The 22996-nt window shown below is 41.2% G+C and overlaps 1 long non-coding RNA gene across 1 annotated transcript; it reads left to right on the top strand.

Moving 5' to 3' along the window:
* The first annotated feature begins 422 nt into the window (after positions 1 to 422).
* Positions 423 to 21656, top strand: LOC122657488. Its single transcript, XR_006332314.1, has 3 exons — positions 423 to 433; positions 14343 to 14347; positions 21523 to 21656. It is a non-coding gene; the product is annotated as an uncharacterized LOC122657488 (long non-coding RNA).
* The last annotated feature ends 1340 nt before the right edge of the window (positions 21657 to 22996 follow it).

Here is a 22996-nt window from a genome sequence, read left to right as displayed (position 1 = left end):
AGAAATAGGTAAAGCTTACAGTGCATTGTGACTGATATAGTCTGACAGGGCTCTCCATCGGCTGACAGATGACATAAACAAGATGGTACACCTACAAGAGATACATGGATGCAATAGACTAATAACACTATGACAAACAACAATGACAGTGGATGTTGGTTTGATGGTTTCAAATAATAATACAAAACAATGACTCACTAGGGGGAGAAATTCACTTATTTGGGGAAAAAATGTGTGCAGCTAGTATCGACACTCCTTGGAAAATTAGACTAGAAGTCAACACAAAGGTTGAAAATGCACTCAATTGGCAAATTCGATGTCGGGTGAAAAGGGATGAAAATGCACTCTATCGGCAAATTCGATGTTGGGTGAAAATGCACTTTATCGGAAAATTCAGTGTTGGACGAAAATACACTCTATCGAAAAATTCGATGTTGGGTAAAAATGCACTCTATCGGCAAATTCGATGTTGGGTGAAAATACGCTCTATCGGCAAATTCGATGTTGGATGAAAATGCACTCTATGGGCAAATTCGATGTTGGCTAAAAATGCACTCTATTGGTAAATTCGATGTTGGGTGAAAATGCATTCTATCGGTAAATTCGATGTTGGGTGAAAATGCACTCTATCGGCAAATTTGATGTTGGGTGAAAATGCATTCTATCGGCAAATTCGATGTTGGGTGAAAATGCAATCTATCGGCAAATTCGATGTCGAATGAAAATGCACTTTATCGATAAATTCGAATTTATGAGTCTGACTTGTATGGTCTCAATGCTATTAATTGAAGGAGCATACGAACTTTGGTGAGTCATTCCCTACAAAGCAAAAGCATGCAATTCGCAACATATATTCATGCGCACAATCCTAAGGCTATGTTCATGCAAAGGAGAGCGTCCAAGTTCAGATGAAGATAGTGGTGACGGTGATGATGGATTGTGGTATGGTTTTTGGATGGTTGGATTGTATGGTGAGTTTGTGGTGGTGACCTTCGGATGGCTGAGATTGATGATTTTTTTTCTAATGGATGGGTAGATGTGTTTCATCATCTGTATGAACACCTTCCCAAATTATAGACCACCCTTTCTTGATGCCCCTTGGTCTTCTGTGTTGACAAGACATGTTCATTGATGCATGTTACCTTGTATCTGTGCTTGTGACTTTTGAAGTCAAATCTTCTCTTGCCTCTAGACTTGGCTTGACCTCTGACTCAGCTATTATAGAATCATCCAATGATAGCCTCCCGGTTGAATTTGTATCAGTGGACTACTTTTTAATCCGAGAGAGAGAGAGAGGATCTCTTTTTCTTTTCTCTTCTTCCTTTTTTTTTTCTCTTCTCTTGTTTTACTTGGACTCTGCAGTGTATTATGTCGGACTACAAATAACTGACAGAGTTTTCAATAGTGTAATCATGCCACTGGATCCGGATAACAATAGAAGATTACAAGGTGGGATGTTCCGGTTGAGATAAAAGACTTATCTTAGCCAGAGGTGATGATGAAGTTCATTGCCAGGTTGGCAGATTTTATGGAGAATGATTGGAGAATGACGAGTTTATTAGTGAGAATAGGAAGTGCACAATGGATGAACATTAATGTGAGAAAAGGGTTTGGAAATCTGACAGATTAAGATCAGAAGAGATTTGAACTTTGGGAATGGAAGAAAGCAGAATGACAGAGATGATATGGGTGATGAATATTTTTTTATGATTTTTTTTTCTTATTTTGACCGAGCTTGTTGCATTTTTTTTTCAAGCTGCCTACGTATCCTCCCTTTGAGGAATCAGGTCAAACTGTAGTTCCATCCTGATGATGGTAAGAAAATTAGGTTTGATGAAAAGATGTGATGGGTGGTGTGACCGAGCTGGAAAGCTGCCTACGTATCCCAAGTTGGGAATCAGGTCAAATGTAGTTCGTGCCTTTATGGTGTCAAAGCCTTGATAATTAAGTTTCATTGTGGTCGGGTGAGCTTAGAGCCATCGATGAAGATCTCACTGTGTTTAGCCTAGGAGGACTTATTAGGTTGTAATGGGGTTTAGGACATGGGTTCTAAGAGATGGTAAAGGCTCAAATATGCCCCTAGGGTCCAATCAGAATTCAGTACTTTTTGTCTCAAAAGGTTAATTGAAAGCTTGGCAGTTACACCCTCAAAGGTTTGGCAATTTTTCCTCTCAAAGGTTTGACTAAGAGGTTTTACAATTTTGTTCCCCAAAAGTTAGACCGATAAATTTGGCAATTTGCCCCCGGTTACTTATAAGATTTTTCTCAACCTTGCTCAGACTAATGCATTCCTTTGACGTTTTGATTTTTTTTCTTATTTTTTTTTGAATTTTTTGTTCTTTTTTTTTTAACTCATTTTTTTTCTTTGTCCCTAGCTTGGGTTCTTAAATCTTCTCTAGAATAAGATTTTTCTTTTCACAATCTAAATCTTGGGGATTCTCCTTTTCCTTTTGTTGCTCCCGGCACATCAAACTGTGATATGAAAATGCTTCCAATTAGACCTTGGGAGCGGTTAGGACTAAGTATATCAAGGGTACTTTCGTGATGGGTTAAGCTAAAATAGGTTTTTCAAATGAGTAGGCTGAGGCCCAAAGTGGTAACTAGTGGATTCCAATGTTTCAAGATTTATTTGGGATAACTAACGGTCAAGGATGGCCTCCCTTAACAGGTTCAATGAAGTGAAATCTTTTTCTAAGCTCCGTGCTCATCAGATGTTTAGAAAGCTCAAAACTTCGACCCCATTTTTTTGTATTTTGTATTTTTATCATCACGAAGATCATCTTCAACATTGAGTGAAAGAAAAGAGTAAAGAAGAATGTTTATGCAGAAAAGAGATAATTTATTGATAACTGATAGAATAAGCACATCGAGAGGCATTTACAGAAGGAGACTCGACAAAAGGAGAATCTAAAGACCTAAGGGACTCATATCCGGACCTGGTAACGTCTTCAGTGTGCATTCTCCATCTTCGTGCAGTAGTGTTATAGTGCCATTTGCTATCTCAAAATGTGCAGTAACTAAAAGGTGCCCTTCTAGCTGGAGCTGGGAGCTTGGAATCATTTTTAGTCAGCCAGCAAGACGGTTCTCATCAATTGAATGACCGTAGTTTAACGCCTTCGGATGATTCTGCTTCCCTCACTTTGGATGTGTCAGGAAGGGATTGGTCATCACATTAGGCTGCTGCTGTTTTGAATGCAATTCAAATGTTCCAGCTTCTAAAAGGTCTTGTATCTTGTGCCGAAGGATCAGACAAATATCAGTAGAGTGCCCATATTGTGTGTGGTACACACAAAACTTTTTAGGTGTATACCAGCATGGTGGAGGCTGAGGGACAAACCAAGGCTCTACTGCCGCAATCAGACCTGCATTGAGTAGCTTGGTGAAGACGTGACTTAATGGCATTCCAAGATCTGTGAATTCTCTCGGTGGCTTCTGTGGTGGAGCCGCCCTCTATGCATAAGTGGTGGGAGGTGGAGCTGATGACAGAGACATGACTAGAGTAGGAAGCACAAGGTTCACCTCGGGGGCCCTCTTTGAGAAGTTCTTCTTGCCCCTACTTGAACTAGGGGCATAACGATCCACCTCTGGAAGCGACCCATGGGATAATTCATCCTCAATTTGTTGCCCAGCTATTATCAATGAGTTGAATGATGTTAATGGTTGTGGAAACAGATACTTCTTGAGGTAGGGTTGTGATCCTCTGACGACCATTGCCACTTGTTCTTGCTCAGTGGGGCTATTTACTATCAGTGATGCTTTATCTCGGAACCTTATCAAGTAAGCTGTGAAGGTCTCATTGGGCTCTTGCTTTGTTGTCTCGAGATCCTGATGAGTCAGCTCAACATCAGTGTTATAAGAGTACTGGTGGTTGAATGCCTTGATCATATCATTCCAGGTACTAGTCTGAGACGGGTCAAGGTTCATGAGCCATTGGAGAGCTGCATCCTTGAGACTCAGCTAGAAGGCATGTCCCATTTGCTCAGGGGTAAGCTTGTCTATCCTCATCTGCCCAATATATGCTCTGAGATGGGCTCTAGGATCTCATTTTCCTGCGAATTTCTCGCCCTTGTATTTGAAATTAAAAGGAAGCCTCGCTTCAAGAAAGAAACATATTCCTTCCGCATCAATAATTTGATCCTCGATGCCCTTTACACTCTTGAAAGCTAACTCGAGCTTCTCCAACTTCTCACACATAAGCTTCTCCCTCTCTGTCTCAGGGGGTTCTTCAGGTTTTTGGTGGTGCTTGAACACCACATCTTCCGCCTCATCCAACATCATGTGTCGGATGCTTTGTGGGTTACGAGGAACACTCTGCTCATACTCTGGTTGTCTACTAGCTTGAAACTGTGACTGAAACATTGCTGATAAATTGGTCATTGCCTCTTGCAATTTATTCATCTGCTCTTGCAAAGACTCTTCTCCGACAGGGGGATTTCAGGTGGAGCTCATGGTGAACGAAATACCTTGACTAACTGGTGGTGATGATATTCTGACAAGATGGCCGTTCCTCCTGGCCCACAGAGGTTGATTCTGTTGTTGAAAAATGGTGCCTTACAATTGAGAAACAGTCCTTGATCAGGTTCGACTTGAGGTGAGATGACTCAATGACACAATAGAAGGGATGTTAAGGGATGGACTCACTCCTTTGATAGAACACAAGGCAAGAATCATGCGCAAGACAAAATGACCGAACCGTGGCTTAGGTAAGAACAAACCCTATTTCCAATTCTACATTGAAACAGTGATCTAGAACCATGTAATGGATGAACTTGGTCTATCCCTAACATCGAGACAGAGACGTGTTACCTTTACTAGGTTGAAATGTATGTCACACCGGATCGATTGTGTCACACCCCTATCCCGACAAGGGATAAAGTACAATATCAGGGTATGATTGGGGTGACACGCGTCATCCCACCTCACCGCCAGGATCTCGATGCAGTGGCCAACTCACAGTCATAAACCAATATTAAAATACAATAATATCAGAGTGCGAAAGACAAAGGAATATTACATTCTAAGATAGGTCAGAGTTTGCGGAAGCGTAAATCAAATAATTATAAGATGTTCATTGGCTAATGATAATAAGTAACACAGTTACAAAATTCCTATGACCATCAAGTAGCTACCAAAAAGGTAAAACATAAAAGTTTATACAAAGCACAGTGCTCTAAAAAAATAAGAAAACGGGAACGATCCCAAGTAACAGTACAGCCCATAGGCACAATCATCGTGGGCAACCATCGCCATGATCCTTAGTCACGGTCTCTGGCTCCACAGTAATCATCTGCATCCAAATCTAAAAAGAATGTGTACACGGGGGTTAGCTCCACCGAGCTAGTGAGAGAGAAAAGGGGATGCACAATCACACAATCACAAATAGTCCATGGTGCATGCTATTATTAATTCATTTATCACCTAACACACAATGCTAAGTCAATGGGTATATGCTACTGCAATAACTCGGGAAGACATTGTGGATCCTTCCATTCTCACCACAATGCAACCTCAATTATTACTATGGAGCCCGCGCCGGTCATAGTCATCACCACCCAGGAGCGGACCCGATAACCATTACTACCCCCGTGCGGCCTCTCTAACTCTCCACGAGGCGGCGGGTGCTCTAGCTACCCAACACCTAAACCCCTGTTGGTAAGGGTCGTAGCATAGGGAACTGAGCCTAACCACAGATATACTACATGAATCCTATCGTGTTGAGAGGTACATCTGGGTGTGTCAACGTCCCATTCCATCTAACACCCGGGTACCAGCACAACACGGCGCATACAGGCAAGAATGAGATGCAATATACAATTCCACGTAATTCGGGGGTTCCGGTGCCTGTACTTCCCGGCACCGAAATCCCAACACAAATCCATATCATCCAAATCATCATTATCGAATAAGAATAAATGCAAATATGCAATCATGCTTGAATGATAATGTCACAATATAATTCATAAATGCATAAATAAGCAATAGTAAACAAGCTCAAACAGTCACCCAAACCCACTCACCAATTACTTCAAATGGAATTTGTATAAGCGCAACGATTCCCGCTCAAAATCACTCCATTGCACATATGTTGGCGCCTATGGAAGTGAATAAGAGTGTGAGAGAGTGTAGGGGAGGCCTCATAGAGAAACCCCCACAGTTTACATAAGTTATAAGCCTTAAAAATTGCATCGGAGGCAACGTCGGACTCAGCAGGCTTGCCTCCGACCTTGAGTCCGACCTTCCTGCAGGCTCAGGCCACATCGGAGGCAAACATCGGACTCACGCAGTCTTGCCTCCTACCTTCCTGCAGGCTCAGGCCACATCGGAGGCAAACATCGGACTCACGTAGTCTTGCCTCCGACCTTGCCTCCGACCTTCCCTGCAGGCTCAGGACACATCGGAGGCAACATCGGACTCACGCAGACTCTGCCTCCGATGCAACCCAAGTGTGATTTCAAGGTCTTTAAAAGCCCAGGGTTGTCCCATTTGGTTCTCTAAGCCTCAAAGGACTAGGGAGGGGGTGTCTTGGAGTCTATTTGGGTCTTAGAAACACCCAACATCCAAAGATTTAAGGGGGTTTAAAGGATCAAAAGCTAAAAAATCCAGATTTGGGGTTTTCTTTGGTGGTTGAAGCTTTAGAATCAAATAGATTCAGCAAGAGGTCAAATAGAGGTCTTTATAGGATTGTAATAAAAATAGGATAGCATCCTACAAGGGGAAACTACACATGGCTCGAGCTAACCCTTTGGGTTCCCAAAAAAAGAAATCCCCATCTTGGGGCTGCAACCAAAGAACCACCCAAGCTCAAACGAGCAAGGGGGAAAGAGAGAAAAAGGGGCACTTGGCTTACCTGATTTGAGGTACACAGGAGGTCCTCCTTGTAGATCCAAGCTCAAGCAGCCGATCCCACCTTCTTCTCCTTCTTCTCCTCCTTCTTCTCCTCCTTGCTGCCTCCTCTCTTCAAAGCTCTCCTCTCCTTTCACGATTAGGTTAGGAAAGAAAAAAAAAGAAAGACTAAGGAATAGTCTTACCCATCTCCCTCATATAGAAAATCACTTTTAATGGCCTGTTTGGATAAGGCCTCATAAGTGTAACCTAGGGTCTATTTGGGTAGGGTCAAACATGGCAAGACACCCATAGCACCTTAGCCACAGGGTCTCACTCACAAGAGTCCTTGTCAGCAGCATTGGATGCAGGGTCGGAGGCAGCCAGTAACCTTGCATCCGATGCGAGTAGGAAGGTGGTTCCCACCATAAGAGGTCAGGGGCTTTGGACCACACTTCGAGGGCTTTGAGAGGGCAGTAAGCACACAACAAAATTTGGTCAACTACTTACCCCTGACACGTCAAGGTGCAACCTCCGTGGTCCCGACTAGTTTCCACAGGCAACCTCGTACTATGGTCAATATAGCTGGGTTTGACCACCAGTGAGAACAACTCACCGGCATACGTGGCAGTGATAACTACACATCACGGGGAAGAATTAATAATTAATTATACTCCCGGGGTGCGGGTATAACAGATTGTGTAGGCATCACCCTACGGTACTGACCACTCGGTGTGGATGCATAAGTCAACGTTGATGTAGTTACCAACATTCAAATCTTAGCGTTAAAGATGGACCATGTTTATCCGTTGGTGGGCGAAAACTAAAACGAATAGAACTGGTTAATGGGGAGTTCTAACCCAAGTCTCAAACAATTTTACATTTGTGGCATTCCTAATGATTCAGATCTATATCCACTAAATGATGCATGCAAAGGGAGGCTGATAGGACAGAACAGGTCACCCTTGACAGATCCGATATACCTATCGCTCATATAAGCGAGTCATGGGTACGTGGTTCCTTTGATATACCTGGGGAGTAGATCAGTTGATCTCAGAATGGCCAAACTAGTGTCTTTTTTGAGTATCGAATGTACCCCACAACACACTAGTAACCACCCTCGCTAGTGATTCTAAACCCGTAAAGTACAGTATCAAGGGGTGTGACTTAGCCGTGGATTACCCATGACTACACATGGGTTTCAATGACTAAACCACTTGGTTAAAGTGATTCCATGCGGTGAGTGTGTGCATGTGTGTAGTGCAAAAAGCAGCCAACAGTTGAACTCAGAATATCCGTAAGGAACATCGTCGTTGCCTAATTTCACTTTGAACACTCTTATGTAGGTAGCGGGTATCATCTGATCTCAGAGTACTTAGTATGATGTGTCTCACCTCCCTAGGGGTAGAGACACAATAGGGAGTACCCTCGTCGTTTGATTTCACTCCGAATATGATGCATGATTTAATCAGTACAATTATGATATATACAAACAAATATGTATAACACAAGTATACAACAAAGAGTATGGTCAATCAGAAGTTTGACGATCCCCAGTGAAGTCGCCCCTGTTGGTACAACGGAGGAAGATTGATTTGCAACCTCTTTCTGGCATCGTGCACCCGAGTGTGGGAGCGGCGCGGGGATTGTAGTTGATGGTGTAGGAAGTCGCCACCTAGATCAGGGTCGAGGACCCACAAATGGTTCCCGTCCTTCAGAGAAGGGCACTAAATTAACTCCAATGACTCAATGGATGGTCTGCTCCAGATCTCTGGGTAAGTGTCAAGTTACAGGCTGGGAAGGTGTTAGGCACCCAGCAATCGCCCGGCCAACGGTTGGTCTTCCTAGACCAAACTCTATTGTATACTGTTGTGTTATATGTATTATGCACCTAATTAAACTATTTTTTTTTTTTTTGTATTTTGATTATCTTTGTTGAAATTTATGGACCTAATTAGGCTAGTTAAAATGAATGTTTTAATCCCAAAATACTACTTCTAAGTTAGGTGATTGAGCCAAAATGGCCAAAATTATGAAAATGCCCCTAGAGGACCAAAATATGTGCAAATGCAAGAAATCACATTTAAATGCTGAAATGATTAAAACATGATTAACAGCATGCATGTGAATCATTAAAATATATACAATGCTACAAAGTGGTAAAATTACCAAAATGCCCCTATTAAGACAAAAATACAAATATGCACGAAAATGCAAACTTATATTTAAAACATGCTTATGAAAGTTAAAACATGCCAATAAAGTGATAGAAACCTTTCCAGGGCCCTAAATATGATTTGGTCGCAAAATGACCAAAATACCCGTAAGGGCAAGAATGACTTTTTATGCATGGTCACGATTCATGGTGTGCATGCATGGGCATGAAAACATTCTAAAACAACTTAATACAGAATTTAATGCTTAGAAATATATATATATATATTTTTTGATTTTCTTGGATTTTCACAAGAAGTAGAAAAATGACATCTACATCCCTTACAGGGTAGGGAATAGCTATGAAAATGATCAAACATTCATATCAGTGATTAATGATCCCATAAAATCAATCCTGATGAAATATGTATCCCATAATTTTTTTATGAAATTTTAAGCATTGATACTGTTTTTAATATTTTCTGAAATGCTAAAAAGAAGGGAAAACAAAGAAAAATACAAAATCTCCATCACAGATCCGAATTGGATCAAACCAGAGCCCATTCCCACTAATCAAAACATGATCTTTAACATGGTCATAATAATTTGGTTAAATACCCACCCACATGTTCAGATTTTACATAATCCGAAATCCTTCACAGGGGCAAAAATGTCACAAAAACCGTGATTTGGAGCTTGAGAAAATTAATGAATATAAAAAATATTGGTAAACATCATCCCTGAAAATTTCAGAATTTATCACTCTTGTGTTATTTTTGAAGATTTTTTAACTGAAAACAACCTCTTTTAACTAAATAAAATCAAAAGAAATATATAAAAACGACCCTTGAAGGGTGGCAATGTCTGGGCTCAGTTTTCATATCCTTGTATGGCCGGAATTATTTCCGGAAGGCACCGAAAGCCGCTCCAAGTGTGGTTGCCCCGAATGGCAAGAATGGTGAACAAGGGTAGTTGAGAAATTATTTATGTCTATGGAAGCATAATATGGGGATTTATATGGTATGGATGAAAAGAGGGGATCGTGAAATTCATGAAGGTATTTTTTCTTGAATTTTTATGTGTCCTGAAACCTTCCAAAACACAGCCTATTTCTAGGCCAAAATGTGTTCGATAAAATGACTAAATGAGCCCTAGGCATTTAATACAGGTTGACAAAAAAGGGGGTTGGGGCTGGCAGGGTTGACCTGCGCGCACAGCGTGCCTGCAGGCTGTGGTCAGGTGCATGGCCATGGGCTGTGCACTGGCCTTAGGCTTTGTAGCCTCTCGCCACAGGGCCAGCCAGGTTGGGTCAGGACGGGTCGGTCCGGGTCGGGTTAACACTGGTCCTACACGGTTGATCAACTTTTTTTTTTGTTATTTTTATATTTCATTTTAAAGTGTCCACATTTAAACATCAATATCTTTTGATCCGAATGGCCGATTTTGACGCGCCACATATCGACGCGAACCTCTTGACATGTACCTTCCATCCGTACGGATGATGGGGTCAGATTTCACCGCAAAATGGCACAGATACCGAGAAAAGTATAAAAATGGTTTTTCACACCGATCAAGGTCCAAATGATACCAGAATTACACGAAATTTTACGTGTAAGCACAACATGACCAAATAAGATCATCCAAAAGGTTTTGGGCCCAATCAGGTGGTTTGGATACCTAGAACTAGGCCAGGGGCAAAACAGCCATTTTCATAAAAGGTATCTGAATTGGCTAAAACTTTACATTAAAGCTTAATATGACCAAATAAGGTCATCCAAAGTGTTTTGGGCCAAATCGGGCGGTCCAGATACCGAGAACCATGCTAGGGGTAAAACAGTCATTTTGACAAAAGGTGTCAGATTGGAGTGAAACTTCACATGTGGGCTTAAAATGGTTAAATAAGGCTATCCTAGGGATTTGGGCTCTACTTGGGACAGTTTGGTTACAAAAAGTGGGGTAAGGGTAAATTGGTAATTTTCTACCAATTGGTCACCACGCAAGCCAGTCGGGCTTTGATCATCATTGCCGAGTCACACTTCCAAGGTGCCAAAATTCAGCGACTACAGGTGGTGGTTCAGTGGTGGGTGTGACTGGGACTATCTGAGCAATAGGGTTTTCCAACTCTTGGATGACTACTGGCTCAGATCTTGGGATGATCTGACCATCTGCAAGGAACGTTGCGTGTTTACTAATAAACACTTTCTACTCCACTAGGTTATAGGAATAATACCCAACGGTACCTTTGGGATAGCCTAGAAAATGGCATTTGTCAGTCCTCGATTCTAGTTTGTTTGCATGCTGCCATTTCACATGTGTAACGCAGCCCTATACCCTAAGATATTGTAGACTAGGTTTGCTCCCTGTCCACAACTCATATGGCGTCTTGGGTACAGACTTACTCGAAACCCTATTTAGAATATATATCGCCGTTTCCAAATCATAACCCCAAAATGACAAGTGCAGCTGAGAGTATATGTCACGCCCCCATTTCCGAATAGGAATAAAGCACAGTCAAGGGGTGACTAGGATGACACGTGTCATCCCCTTTCGCTACCAGGATCACTGACACAGTATCCCAATCCACAGTCAACAGTCACAGTACAACATAATAATTACCGTTGCGGAAAAGGAAGAGATATTCCATTCAAGACAGAGTAATTACAAGCGAAAGCGATTTGATAGCAGTTACCATATGTTCTGTTGGCTAGGTGATACAAATAAAGTTTAACACTGTTTACCGACTGACCATGACGTAACTACTCAAAAAGAATAGAAGGTATTACAGACAAATGTTCATAACAGGCATAAAGCCCCAAAAGAATCAAAAGAGGGGACAATCCACAAAATCAACATAGCCCGTAGGCACAATCATCACAGGGGCATCCGTCACCGTGTTCCTCCGACACAACATCAGGTTCCTCCATGCCAATACCATCATAATCAGCTGGCTGGGCCTTGAGACCAGCCAGGTAACCACCATCTGCATCAAAATCTAAAAGAATGTGTACACGGGGGGTTAGCTCCACTGAGCCAGTGAGGGGAAGGGAAATGCACAAGCACATAATCACGCATAGTCGATGATGAATGTAATGTTGATAGATTTTCCACTTAACACACAGTCTAAGTCAGGGTATATGCTACTATGATAACTCAGGAGACATTGTGGGTCACTTAACTTATCTCCATAATAAAACCTTTATTATCACTAGGGAGCCTACGCCGATCGAAGCCACCAAGACCACCCAGTGGCGAACCCCGATGATCAGTGGTCATCCCTTACCTGGCCTCTCTCCCCCACAGGCAACAAGGAGCCCCAATCACCCAACATCTAAACCCCTATTGGTAAGGGTCGTAGCATAGGGAAGTGAATCCTAACCGCAGTTATACTAAATGCAAGTCCTATCGTCCTGAGAGGTATTCCGGGTGCATCAACGTACCATTCCATCTAGTACCCGGGTATCAGCATAGCACAACGCATACAGGGTAGGGTGGCAATCAATAACTCATAACCATTTATGGGGTTCCAGCATCGGCACACCCGGCACCGTAACCCAATTCAATAATGTAAAGTAAACATAACCACATCACATCAAACTGTAATCAAGATATTTTATATGCAAGAATGCAGCATATTCATAATGATGCAAGTATCATAATAATTGTATAATTCATATAGAACAAGCCCAAACATCACCCAAAACCTACTCACAAGTTATTCAATTGTCGCTTGGGGTGTTTGATAGGATTTGCCTCGGTACGCGTTCTCCCATACAAGGTATGAAATCTGGGGGTGCGTGAGAATAGTGTTAGAAGGGTATTGGTGGGACTCATGATGGGTCCCAATAGTTAATTTTATGTTTTTACACAAGACAGCACAGATGGATGCAGAAACGGAGGCAACCAGGTGAGTCCGTTCCTGGCTCCGTCCAGGCATACTATGAAAATAGTAGGGACGGATTCACAGATGGAACCTCTAGGTGAATCCATTCGAGCATCTGTTCAAACCCTAAGACACACCCGAGAGGGAACAGAACTACGGATAGAACCACTAGGTGAATCCGTTCCTGGCTCCGTCCCAGCCAGTCAACAAATTGTACAAAACAGATCTACAGACGAAACAACGATGCTGGATCCGTTCGTGGATCCGTGGGGTCTCTGTCCGAGATTTTGAAGGATTTTCACCTCCAGCCCTCCATCCTTGAGACTACGTGGTTCCTAGGGTTAGGGAGGAGAGTCCCAAGCCTTGCTAGGGTTAACAGTACCCAATCCATCCATGGGCCTTAGAGGATCTAAAGGATTTGGAACCATCTTTAGGGGTTCTCCATTCCTAGGTTAAGGTCTTAAAGCTTAGAACAACAGTTCAGGTTGCTAGGGTTATGGATGGCATTAGGGAGGGGGTAGGATTCCATTTAGGCGGCCAAAGGATAAAATTGGGTTTCCAAAAGGGAACCCTAAGTTGGAACCGTCAAGGAAGGGATTTCCCCCATTTGAAATGGAAAGAGAGGGAAGAAGGGAAAGGTACTCACCAACTGATGAGCCAATGGATGAAGTCCACCTCCAGCCCTCCTCCAATCACTTCCTTCTTCCTTCAATGCTCTCCCAGCCTTCAACTTTTTGGTTGGTAGGAGAAGTGAAAGAGCCAAAGAATGGTTGAGCTATGTATTTATAGTAAGTGGCCCATTTAGGGCCTGTTTAGTTTGGGGCACTTAGAATAGAACTCATTTAAATGCAACCATAGGCTAGTGGGCCCACCTACATAGCACATACACATTTCAAGGGGACCATGGGTGGGGTCCACCATGCCTGGGGCTCAGGTATAATGTCTAGGGCACGGGGTGTGGGCCCCACACAAGGAAAACACTCAAAAGCTTAAACAGCACGGACAGATCCATGGACGGAACCAGTCTTAGGAGTCCGTCCATGACTCCATCGCTGCTGTAAGGGCAGAAACTCAAGAAAAGATGTTGGGCATTGGCCCACTCTTCAAGGCCATAGAGGGGAGGGTACACGTACATAATTTAGTGTAGTAACTTACCCCTCGACTGTCACGATGTGCCCTTCGTGATCCCAAAGAGTTTCCTGACCACGATGCTAAGCTCATCGCTGAGCGAGGTGTCCAAATGTGGGAACATGGGAAAAGTCTTCCGATACTCTTCACTCCGGGTACTCGTGCTAGGAGGATGGTCGACGAAATCACCATCGACAAATCTCCCCCACTGCCGGTTGAGGAACCTCTCTTCGACGGGTAGGCTCGTGAACTGGTCAATGATCTTGTAACTAGGTTTAACCACAAGTGAGAACAGTTCTCCGGCGTACACGACAGCAATATCTACACATAACAAGGGAGAGAAATCATAAATAAATAGTAAATGTTTGTCAAGAAATAATACCGCAAGCGTACGGGTGAATCGTAGCTATAGGTCGAACACAAGGAGATAAGCCACTCTATCTTACTCATTTAAAGTAGCGTAAAGTGAACCAGATTAAGATGATTAAACTAAATTAACGGTCCTACACATGTATCTACCGAATTGACATCCTAACCATTCATCATCTAACCTATCAAAAACTAATGCGGATTACGAGACAGATTTAAATCACTACAGCCACAAACAAACAAAGAAAAATAAATGCAAGACATCAAAGAAATAAAACCCGAAGATTACTTGACCGGACTGAACTTGATTAGCTTTTTCTACCCCACTTGAATTTGCATCTACCAAATTTGAAAAATAAAATAAAAATTATTGAACTAAGAATCTACATAAGACATAAAGATGAGAGTAAACAAAAAAAATAAAATCCTAACAGAATGGAGGAAAAGGAGGGGACGAGAGTGAGAATAAAATAAAGAGAATGGAAGAAATAAGACAATAAGAATAAGAGAAAGAAAAAAAAAATGGATCGATACTCCCTTCTACCAAACAAGCAATTGAATGTGTTGAATGAGCATTGGATGAAAATTGTTGATGAAGCTTCAAAAACTTGAATTAACTTGCATGCCTTCCTCTTCTAAATCTCTAAGTCTTCTCACAAGAATTAGAAACCTAGAACTAGAAAGCTTAAAACAAAAACAAGAAGCTAAATATTAAAGAGATTACAACCATAATTGAAGAACAAACCTTGAATCAAACTTGCAAAAAAATAATTACAACCATGGAAATAAAATTCATAAAAGCAAAGCTAGAAAACTAGAAGCTAAAAAGAAGAAGACTAAAAATTCTCTTAGCAATTAACACTCTAAACAGCCCCAACCCCCTGTGTATTTATAGGGAAAGGAGAAGGAAAGAGAGAGAAGGAGGGAGGATCTCGACGATTTTGAGTGGGCCCCACCTTCCTTTTACATCAAAGCTTAGTTGCTAAGAAAAATAAAAAAAATGGAAAGTAGAAGATAAAAGTTCCTAGCTCAATTCACCTGCTATTTTCTAAAAGGAGAGCTTTCCAATTTGACACTTATGTTTCCTTTTTCTTGCAAGTGTCTTCTCCAAGTAATGTCAACTTTTCAAGGATGAGAGAATATTCCTCACAAGATATCTATCACTAGTCAAATTCCCATAATGCCCTTGAAAATTTGGTAGAGAGAGAGAGAGAGTGTGTGATGATTAGGATTCCTTTCTTCAAGAATTAATTAAATTCCCATTCTATCCTTCAAAAAACATGGAGTATGGGGTGCTTATATAGGCCTCACTGTTGCGTTCCTTGCGAAAAATCACCCCAAATAGACCCAAATTTCGTCTAATTTGGAATTCGGGACTCCAAGATATCTCAAGTTGAAGTTGGACTGCTCCAGAGCCTTCCAAATGGAATCTTTCGGCTAACAAAAAAGTCAATTATGGATTATCGCAATATAGGCACATACGCGGAACTTCTGTGCCACGGCACCATTCTGGGCCGTCAGATCTGCCTCTAAGAATCGAACTTGATATCAGCCTTCGGATCGGCGGCTACTTGAATTTTAAGATAATTTCTGATAATTGAAATATGGCCCCTAAATCCAAACTTCCGCTTAACTTTGTCCCTGGCCGATTTTCGATAATTACAAAACCCCTGTCATAAAAAAATGAAAACAGTGGCATGCCATTTTTGCGTGTCGTTACGGAAATAGCCGTAACTTCTTTGTTTCAACTCAGAATCAAGTGCCGTTTGAACCGTTGCAAAGTTGACTCGACGGGCTACGCATCCACACTATTAACACCTCAAAATTATGCTAAGGGGCCCACTGTACTTCTGTTCAAATTTAACTGATTGGCATGATTCTTTCAGTGTTCAATCCAAACTTGATTTTCTCGGCTCCTGGGCACTTCCGGCTACTGCCAAACACCACTAAATAGCTTAAAAACGGCTTAGCATAATTTGCTCCATTTTCATAATAATTCACCTAAAACCTGAAAACACAAACAAAAACCTCGAGTAGCTCCGTTCCAAGTATTAAAATGCACGCTTTATGGCCCTAAGATTTCACACATAAATGTGTTCATCAGATTCCCCCATACTTAGACTGTGCTTGTCCTCAAGTAAACAAAACAAAAGCTATCCTTAAATGCAAAAGTCCTAACTCACTTTCGTAGGAATCACGGTTGCACTTAGCATGTGCAACAAGCCTTTAAACCCCTAAGTTATCCCTAGTGGCCGAGTTTTATCTCATGGGTGTTTGCAGTGAATTTACATCCAAAATCCAATAAGTCAAAAAAAAAATGTTGCAAATTTTAGTTATGGCATAAGTAGGATAGTGCACACAAACTCTAAAAATGCTCAACTAAAGATCAAGGAGCCAAAGATTCCCCCACACTTGAATTTTATTACTCCACATCAATTCAAGCAACAAGCATGTATCAAGATTAAGGGATCTCCTCATATCTTCTGAACACTACTCACCTTCAGGTAAACTACTCATAGCATCGATGGAACCAAAGACTCAGGCTTTGAGCATTTTTCACCATACTTTCTTTTCAGGCATTAAGGCAATAACTTTTCTTTCTCTTCAAATAGTGAACTCTATTTCTAGTCCACTACTGTTCCCTGAATGATATGGTGGAGCATACACCAGACACCCAAGTACTTTGTAGCTTCGCTTTTTGCATATATCTATAAAGACATTGAGACATTGATGCTAGAGTTTTTTTTTTTTTTTTTTTTTTTTGAGTTTCCTTCCAAGGAATTTCGAACAAGTCACCCCGCTTCTTAAGGCACCAATGCCCTGTCTACTTCCAAGGAATTCCACTTTCCTTTCTTCTCTTTTTTTCTTTTTCTTTTTTTTTTTTCATTCACTTTCATGCCTTTCCACAAATAAATTCGTTTCAGCTTTTAGCCAAAAGATCAAAGGGTCCATAAAACACACAGAGGAATCTATCCATCAAATGAAATGGTGCTCATATTTTCTAACTCAGTCCCTCTCACCGGATACATACTAGTTACCGTCCTTGAAAAGGGATTTTTTTATTATTTTGTAAGCTAGGGCACCTAATTCCCTCTTTCTCTCGCTTCGCAATCAAAGAAACATATGCGCAAAATCAAAACTACCACCACAGTCAAAATTCACCAATTAAGTTCACACACCCCCCCATACTTAATTCATGCAGTGTCATCAATGCATGCAAAAAATAAAGAATAAGGATAAGGGAGGACAGACATACCAGGAGATCAATCATCAAGGTAAAGAGGCTCATGGAGATTCATAACATCTTTCACAACTGAAATGGGCATCTCAATGTATGGCTTCAAACATTGGCCATTCACCTTAAAAGTAGCGTCTGTACTTGGATTGATGACTTCAACAATCCCATGAGGATAAACAGTTTGAACAATATAAGGGTCATCCCATCTAGAGTTCAACTTACCTAGAAAGATGTGCAAACAAGAGTTGTACACCAACACTTTATGACCTACCTCAAAAGAATTTCTCAAAATATGCCTGTCATGGAAGGCCTTGGTCTTGGCCTTGTAAATCCAGGCATTCTCATATGCATCATTTCTCAGCTCTTCCAACTCAGATAGTTGGAGTTTCCTATGGGCACCCGCAGTAGGTAGATCAAAGTTAAGCTTTTTAATAGTCCAAAAGGCTTTGTGCTCTAGCTCAACAGGTAAGTGACACGCCTTTCCATACACCAGACAGTACGAAGATTGATCAAGGTCAGTCTTAAAGGCTGCCCTATGGACCCACAAGGCATCTACCAAATGATTAGACCAATCCTTGCAGTTTGGGTTGATGGTTTTCTCAAGGATTTGCTTTATTTGCCGATTTGAAACCTCAACCTAGCCACTGGTCTGAGGATGGTAGGGCGTGGCCAACTTGTGAATGACACCATACTTTCTCATGAGGGCCTCAAAGGGATGGTTGCAAAAATGCTTGCTCCGATCGCTAATGATAGCATGGGGAGTAACAAAACGGGAGAAAATGTTCTCCTTTAGAAATTTTATAACCATCTTGTGGTCATTGGTCCTGCAAGCAATTGCTTCAATCCATTTGGACACATAGCCCACAGCAAGTAAAATGTATATGTTACTAAAAGAATTAGGGAAAGGCCCCATGAAATCTATATCCTATACATCAAACACCTCAACTGCCAAAATTGGATTGAGGGACATCATATTCCTCCTGGAGAGATGCCCTAAAGATTGGCATGAAGAACATGCCTTGCAATAAGTAAAAGCGACTTTAAAAAGACTAGGCCAATAAAATCCACACTGTAAAACCTTGGCTGCTGTCTTATTGGGCCCAAAATGGCCTCCACAAGCCTGATCATGGCAAAAAGATAAGATAGAGTATTGCTCATGATCAAGAACACACTTCCGAATGACTTGATCCGGACAGGTCTTAAAAAGATAAGGATCGCCCCAAAAGAAATATTTAACTTGAGAAAAGAAACGATTCTTATCTTGGGTGGACCAATGTACAGGTGTCACACCCGTAACCAGATAATTAACAATGTCAGCGAACCAAGGTTCACTAGATACTACCATCAGATACTCATCAGGAAAGTTCTCATTGACTGGAGAATCATCAGTCAAAGAATTTGACAACTTGGATAGATCGTCTGCAACCAAATTTTCACTACCCTTCTTATCCCTAATTTCAAGATCAAATTCTTGCAACAAGAGGACCCACCTGATGAGGCGAGCCTTGACATCTTTCTTCTGCACAAGATATTTGATAGCTGCATGGCCAGTGTACACAATCACATGTGAGCCTATCAAGTAGGGCCTGAACTTCTCTAATGCAAATACAACAGCTAAAATTTTTTTCTCAGTAGTGGTATAATTAAGCTATGCATCATCTAGAGTCTTACTTGCATAATAAATGACATGGTCCAGTTTATTGATTCTTTGCCCAAGAACAACCCCTATAGCAAAATCAGAGGAATCACACATAAGTTCGAATGGCACTGTCCATGTTGGAACTTGAATAATGGGTGCTGAGGTCAATTCTCTTTTCAATTGCTCAAATCTCTTATGACACTCAGAGGAGAAATCAAAGGGGTGGTCCTTTGCCAATAGGGTAGTTAGAGGTCTAGCTATCTGGCTAAAGTCCTTGATGAATCTTCTATAGAAGTCGGCATGACCCAGAAAGGATCTAATATCCTTCACATTCTTGGGTGGTGGTAAATTTACAATAAGATCCACCTTATATCTATCAACCTTAATCTTCTCTTTAGAAATAATGTGATCGAGAACTATGTCTTGCTTCACCATGAAGTGGTACTTCTCCCAGTTCCAGACCAAGTTCTTTTCTATGCATGAGAACCAAGGAAAGATAGTGCATGCAATTAGAAAAAGTAGAGGTGTGAATAAAAAAATCATCCATAAACACCTCTAGGAAGTGCTCTACCATATCTGAAAAGATTTCATGTTTGCTCCAAGAGGGAATTATTTGACAAATTTCAAGAGACCAAAGGAAGTGTGTCACTTGGTGATGGTTCTACTTGTGATATCAAGGGTGTGAGAATGGTGAAAATGAAAATGTTTGATGGAATAGTTCACACTCTTGGTGATGTTAAGTATGATCCAAAAATGCATAGGAATCTAATTTCAATTAGTCGATTGGACTCCAAGGATTTTAAGACTTCATTTGCAGGTGGAGCAATGAAGGTCTCACGTGGAGGTCTAGTCATGATGAAAGGTGAAGAATGTAAAGGGTTGTATTGATTGTTGGGATGTACAATGGTTGATGGTACTCCTATGACCCCAATGAGTGATTAGAAACGGAGTGCACAAGTTTGAAAGAACATGTGCAAGGTTTCTTTTGTTGATAATATTGAGAAGTGAGTTTATGTTCAACAAGTCTCCAGGTGACTATGATAAAAGCCAAGGTGGAGATTGTTGGGATTTTTTGTTGGCTTTTATCTAAACCGGTTGATGGGTTGGTTCAATGGTCTAGTTTTGATCATCCATTTGAATATGAGGTAAAGATTCTTCAAGTGTTGGAGTTTTCAAGAAGGTGAAGTCTTCAAGAGGTAGAGTCTTCTAGTAAATGGAAGAGTTGAGTCTTCAACAATGTTGGAACTTCTAAGAAAGTGGAAGTGGTTTTGGTGGTTGAAGATATTATGCTTGGTGGAGTCTTACAAGAGTCTCTTTTGAAGAAGTGTGAGTGGGTTTTCTCTAAGGAGAGAGAAAGTCAAATTTTCTCCAACAAATTAGAGGAAAGAGAATTAGGGGGTTTTCTCTAAGGAGAGAGAAAATACCAAGAAGAATAAAGTGAAGAGATAGAGGTGTAGAGACACCAAAGGGAAAAAGTGTGAAGTGAGAAAAAGGAGGTGAGTGAGTATCCTAGTGAGAAGAGGGAAGAGAGAAAGAGTGTACAAGGGACTTGGGTTTGGGTATTAAATTGCAAGGGTTGTACTATTATTTTTCTTCTCATGTTCATAGTGGAAGAGCGATCACTTCGTGGATGTAGGCGGTATTGTCAAACCACGTAAATCTCTTGTCTCTTGTGTGATTGTTTTCTTTTTCTTTTCTTTTGTTTGTTCTTGTTGATCTTGCACATACTGGTTTCGTGCATTGCTCATATTGCAAAAAGAAGGTTGTTTTCACAACCCCAACAGCTGCCGCCGCCGCCGCCACGCCACCATCTTTCCCCACCCCCACCTATAACACCCCTCCCTCTCCCGCTCTAACTCTCCCCTCCCTGCAACCCCACCCGACCCTCTAATATCCCCACCCCACCCCATATGTGGACTTGGTACCCCAAACCCCTACAGAAATTTTCAGTCTCAAACGAATATTCAAAATTCTCATGAAGGAGTTGGATTCACTTCCTCGATTCTTGCTGATTTTTGGTGGAGATATTGAGCCTATTGACCAAACTGGAACCATCATGATCTCGGGTTCTCGGCAGGGATAATATGGTGGGCAGTTGGTGAACTTTACATCCCAGCAGCAAGAGTTTGCTACATTGAGTAGTAAAGGGAAACTATGGGTGAGACAAATCGATGAAGACATACCCTCTTGATTTGTTGTGGGAGCCTTAGGACCTGTACAAACCTTCAAAAGCAACAACAATAACTAGTATTTGGTATTCGTCTTCTTTGCATTTTTCATTGTAGCCAGAAGTTTAGTTAATTTTTCTTTTGACATTCATGGAGATTCTTTCACATATTTGTATAGAAAAAAAAGACTAGATACAAAACCCTTTAAGATATTGAGATTGGGTAATTTTTTCTTTGTTATTACATTTTGGTAGTGAATTTGATATCCTGTTTCTATCTCCATTATAGGGTTTCTTCTCTTCTCTTCTCTTCTCTCTCTCTCTCTCTATTTTCATTCCTTTTTTCTCCCTATATTACGAATGGATTTGGTGCGAAAATATTTGCCATCTATGGAACAAAAGAGGAAGGGATGGATTACAGCTTCGCAACCAAAATAGAGTATTCAAGCTAAAATGTATATGGGTTCAATTGCTAATCTGACTATCCAAGAAGTACAATCCTTCAGCAAAGGCTGGTAACTAAATACTCAGTACAGTGTGCCAATAGCTAATCGACAAGCAACAAAGAAAGAGATCATGGGGAGGGGCACAAGTTGCAGAGGGTGTTGGAGAAGGAGGAAGAGGGGTGGGGCGGGTTTGAAGATGAGGATGGGTGGAAAGTTGCAGGGTTTGTTTGGTTTTGAACCCACACGGTCCGGTCGATCTTGGTTTATTGGTACCGGTCGGCTTGGGTTAGACCTAAATAATCCAAATATTGTTTAGAGATTTGAAATATTCTAAGAGTGACCGTTGGATCAATATAAATCCACTTGTCGCTCCTAGCTTTGAGGGCAAAACAATGGCAGGTAGCTTCTTGGCAGTAGAGGATTTGAATCCTGCATTTGGTTATGTTAAAATAAACACCACAAAACACAAACAAACAAAAACAGATCAAACAAAGACGACATACAGATTTAACATGGCTCACACACCAATATGATGTGCTAAGTCCACAAGTGAAGCTGAAGATGATTCACCTTGTAAATGGAAAAAGATACAGATAGAGATCTCTAAAGAACACCTAAAATGGCGTAAGAACGAACACCCAAAATGGTGCAAGAACTCTCACATAGAAACCCTAGCTCAAAAATATCCAAATATAACTTGTTTCACTTGCTTACACAACAAGATAGATAAAACATCTAAATACTCCTCCAAGCAGGTTGATTCTATCCGCCCAAGCCCTCCGCTACCATCATAGACCTCATAAAAAGTCCCATTCGAGTCACAACCAAAATTGTCAGAGTAGGTCAATCTTCGAAACAGGTAAAAGATTGCGAGACAGCGAATTGTATCCCTATGAAAAAAAGGTATGTTGAAAAAAGCACCTAATTGTTGGAATCTTTGTTGCGGAGTTTATAAATTATATGTCTTCTAGTTGAATCATACCGACTTACTACGATTTTGACCCTATCTCCTAGTAGTATCCGTATATATCGACTGGCAATTGACTTCTCTACAGATCTATAGATTGAGATACCAACACCAGTACCAGAAGAGAAGCATTCATCCTCCCCATGTTCCTATGTACCTCTTGTTAGCAATTCTATAAACCAAAAA

This window comes from Telopea speciosissima, chromosome 4 (genome assembly GCF_018873765.1).
Source record: "Telopea speciosissima isolate NSW1024214 ecotype Mountain lineage chromosome 4, Tspe_v1, whole genome shotgun sequence".
NCBI classification, from domain to species: Eukaryota; Viridiplantae; Streptophyta; class Magnoliopsida; order Proteales; family Proteaceae; genus Telopea; species Telopea speciosissima.
This window is presented reverse-complemented; position numbering and strand designations above follow the sequence as displayed.